General features: G+C 43.6%; 1 protein-coding gene across 5 annotated transcripts in view; it reads left to right on the top strand.

Annotated features, from left to right (window-relative positions):
* LOC127642981 (dynamin-1-like) overlaps positions 1–5,000 on the top strand; it is a 94,068-nt gene that overhangs the window by 61,185 nt on the left and 27,883 nt on the right. The gene's annotated exons all lie outside the window — the stretch shown is intronic.

Here is a 5,000-nt window from a genome sequence, read left to right as displayed (position 1 = left end):
ACGATATTAGCAGGCACACGACACTAGCACGCACACAACACTAGCACGCACACGATATTAGCACGCACACGACACTAGCACGCACACGATATTAGCACGCACACAACACTAGCACGCACACGATATTAGCAGGCACACGACACTAGCACGCACACGACACTAGCACGCACACAACACTAGCACGCACACGATATTAGCACGCACACGACACTAGCACGCACACGACATTAGCACGCACACAACACTAGCACGCACACAACACTAGCACGCACATGATACTAGCAGGCACACGACACTAGCACGCACACAACACTAGCACGCACACGACATTAGCACGCACACCACACTAGCACGCACACAACACTAGCACGCACGCACACAACACTAGCACGCACACGACACTAGCACGCACACCACACTAGCACGCACACAACACTAGCACGCACACGACATTAGCACGCACACCACACTAGCACGCACACAACACTAGCACGCACGCACACAACACTAGCACGCACATGATACTAGCAGGCACACGACACTAGCACGCACACAACACTAGCACGCACACAACACTAGCACGCACACGACACTAGCACGCACACAACACTAGCACGCACACGACATTAGCACGCACACACACACTAGCACGCACACAACACTAGCACGCACGCACACAACACTAGCACGCACACGACACTAGCACGCACACGACATTAGCACGCACACCACACTAGCACGCACACAACACTAGCACGCACGCACACAACACTAGCACGCACACGACACTAGCACGCACACGACACTAGCACGCACACAACATTAGCATGCACACAACACTAGCATGCACACAACACTAGCACGCACACAACATTATCACGCACACAACATTAGCACGCACACAACATTAGCACGCACACAACATTAGCACGCACACAACACTAGCACGCACACAACATTAGCATGCACACAACACTAGCACGCACACGACATTAGCATGCACACAACACTAGCACGCACACAACATTAGCATGCATCGGATAAGCCGGTTTGTGTTACGGGATAATGGGAAAGGTCTGTGCATGCTGGATGGTTTATTCCAAAGCCGTTTTTGACTTTTCCTCGATAAAGGAAACCCAGTAAGTTGTCGACTTATTAAACCTAATTGGTGTAAGATTGTGCACGTAATTGTCTGTACTGACGAGCGAGAGATCGAGTTTCCACAGCTGCAGGTTATTTTACTGTATTTATCACGTTATTAACTGTTTCAGGATCAGATAACACAATGAAAACTTCCTGACTTTAGTGACTGTGGGAGACCAGGATCAGACAGTCAGAACCAGAACCACACAGACTTTATGAGAACATCTGGAGAATCATTCAGTGTGTGTGTGGTGAGGTCAAATGTCAGGGTTCATATTTACTGCTGTCTGACTTCTCACCCTCTGATGTGTGTGTGTGTGTGTGTGTGAGTGTGTGTGTGTGTGTGTGTGTGTGTGTGTGTGTGTGTGTATGTGTGTGAGAATGTGTGAAGTGTGTGTATGTGTGTGTGTCTGTGTGTGTTTAGTGGCAGCGAACACACTTCGCTGTACCCTGAGTTAAAGAGACAGAACCCCCAAAAATGAGAATTCTGTCATCATTTACATCTGACATTCTTTTATGGGTTCAGAATGACATGAGGGTGAACTAAGGCCAATTTATACCGATGCCGTAGTCAGACGATATATTTGGTGTGCGAGTGACACAATATTTGTTGTATTGTACAAATATTGAACGCTCCGATCTGTGTGATGTTTGACTGTGTTGTAAACAATCATATTTATATAAGTTATATTGCCTATATTCATTGTAAAGTCAGCTCTCAGCTTTAAAGCAATATTCCGGGTTCAGTACGAGTTCAGCTCAGTAGACAGCATTTGTGGAATAATGTTGATTTCCACAAAAATGCATTTTGACTCGTCCCTAAAAGCAAAAACCTCTGTTCCAATGAGACACTTACAATGGAAGTCAACGGGGTCAATCCGTAAACTTTATATCGCAATATAACATGCAGTGCTACCCTAGTCTACGGCGTAAGTGTGATGCAGATGTATAAACCGGACTTTAACCAAAGACATTTCTGGGTGAACTGTCCCTTTAAGACTGAATCGCTCTTACCACATCATACATCACTCCGGTCTCTCTCTCTCCTCATTTCTCCAAAATCTGGCTGAGTAGAAGGAAAAGTTTGAGTCACTGTGCGTACGTATGTGTGTGTGTGTGTGTGTGTGGTTTCTATGGCTTCAAAGATGACGTCATCCTCTCTGCGCCGTGGCAACAGTGTTTTTTAAGTCTGCTGAGGAGCACCTGGTCCAGCTTGCATGTGTACCTGACCGAGCGAACACACTTCAGACATGTTACATGCTCGGAAACCCCCTGATGTCGATGAAAACCCAGACGAAATCTCAAGTGTTTCTCATAGAAAGCAATGAAATGACATGGAGATCAGTTTGCAGTTTTTTACAGGTGGTTGTTTGGGGCGTTACGGCAGGGTGTGGTGCTCACACTGCTGGGTAGGGGAATACCAGTCTGTGCCGCTGGGCTCCGGGCCCCTGACGGACTGCCAGACGGCTGTGGTGCACCAGTCAGGCTGCAGACTCAGTCATCAACCGACCGCTTGCCCGCCCTCACAGTTTATTTTAGGTCTGACAGCTCTAATCAACTCCAGCTGTTGTTGCGGAGACAAAAAATCTCTTCTAAATATATATATATATACAGCTCTAACACACACACACACTTCTATATTCTTTCTCTTCTGCAATCTTTTTTATTTTTTATCTCTGGGTTCATTAGTGGTGTTTACCAAGTCCAGCATCGGTACTATTGCTCATAGAGATTTAAACAAACTTCCAACATTAAGTATTAAACGTTCAGTGTGCAAGTCCTCCTGCAGCGTTTGTGCTCCAGACATGAATGATCCCTCAAATCTTGTGTGTTGTTGAGTAGAGGTGTGCTGTTATTTTACTAATACATCACACTTACAATTTCTGCATAGGACAGAAAAAAAAAAACTGGGAAAAAACCCCATAGACTTACATTGAAAGAGGGACTCCGGTCATATCTAGAGACCACCCACAACAACGCTATAGCAGCCACTCAGAACACTAGCAGCTGCAAAAGCAACGTACTAAAAACATTCAGGACACCTTAGCAACTGCATAGCAAAGCACTACAACACTCAGAACACCTTAGCAACTGTATAGAAACACACAGGAAACATTCAGAACACACTAGCAACCACTTGGCAACACAGTGGCAATATTCAGAACACCCCAGCAACTGCATAGCAACACAGTAAAAACACCTTAGCAACCACTTAACACACAAACACTCAGAATACTGTAGCAATTACATAGTGACACAGAAAACATTCAGAACATGCTAGCAACCACATAGAAACACACAAAAAACATTCATAGCAACACATTTCAAACACTCAGAACACCCTTGCAAATCCTTAACACCCTAGCAACTGCTTAGCAACACACACATACACACACGCAAAAAAAAACACCAAGCATTGAATTAGCTACACACAAACACTCACAACACCATAGCAACTTCATCCAGTAGCAACACAATACAAAATAAAAAAACACCCTAGCAACCACTTAGTAACACAATAAAAATACTCAGAACACCCTTGCAAATGCTTAACACACTAAAAACACCCGAGCAACCGCTTAACAACACACAAACACTCTGTACCAACTGCATACACTAAACACCAAGAACACCCAAACAACCACATAGCAACACACCAAACACTCAAAACTCCCTCATAATCGCTTAGCAAAACACTAAAACATTCATAACACTAGTAACCGCACAGCAACACACTAAAATACTCAGAACACCTTAACACACTATGAAACACCATAGCAACCATTTATCAACATACAAACACTCACAACACCATAGCAACTGCATATACTACACTCCCAAAAAACACTAGAAGCCACATAGCAACGCACCAAACACTCAAAACTCCCTCGTAAATGCTAAGCAACACACTAAGACATTCAGAACACTCTTGTAACCACACAGAAACACACTAAACACCCTTGCAACTGTTTAACAAACAAAAAACACCCTAGCAACTGCATAGCAACACACACACAAAACTTGAAAACTCCTCTGCAATGACTTAGCTAAATATAAACACTCAGAACACTATAGCAACTGCCTACAAATAAAATAAAACACAATAAAAAATTAGAACAACCTAGCAACCACTTAGCAACACACTAAAACACTCAGAACACCCTTGCAAATGCTTAACATACTAAAAACACCCTAGAAACCCCTTAACAACACACAAACACTCAAAACTCCCTTGCAATCGCTAAGCAACACAACAAAAACAATTTGAACTCCCTAGCAACCTCTTAGCAACACTAAAAACACTCAAAACACCCTTGTGAATGCTTAACACACTAAAAAACACCATAGCAACCACTTAACAACACACACGTAGCAACTGCATACACTAAACACCTAGAACACACAAGAAGCCACATAGCAACACATTAAACACACAAAACTCCCTCATAATCGCTTAACAACCCACTTAAACATTCAGAACACTCTAGTAACCACACAGCAACACACTAAACACTCAGAACACCTTTGCAACTGTTTAACAAACAAAAAACACCCTAGCAACTGCTTAGCAACACACACACAAAACTTGAAAACTCCTCCGCAATGACTGATACAAACACTGAGAACACTATAGCAACTGCCTACAAATAAAATAAGACACAATAAAAAATTTAAACAACCTAGCAACCCCTTAGCAACACACTAAACACTCAGAACACCCTTGCAACTGCTTAACACTAAGAACACCTTAGAAACAGCTTGGCAACACACTAAATGCATTCAGAACTCCATAGCAACTGCATAGCAACACACCAAAAACACCCAGATCACCTTGGCAACCGCCTAGCAGTCTGCTA

The sequence above is a fragment of the Xyrauchen texanus genome, chromosome 4 (assembly GCF_025860055.1).
Source record: "Xyrauchen texanus isolate HMW12.3.18 chromosome 4, RBS_HiC_50CHRs, whole genome shotgun sequence".
Classification (NCBI taxonomy): Eukaryota; Metazoa; Chordata; class Actinopteri; order Cypriniformes; family Catostomidae; genus Xyrauchen; species Xyrauchen texanus.
Note: the sequence above shows the minus strand (reverse complement) of the source record. Positions and strands in the feature narration are given on the sequence as shown.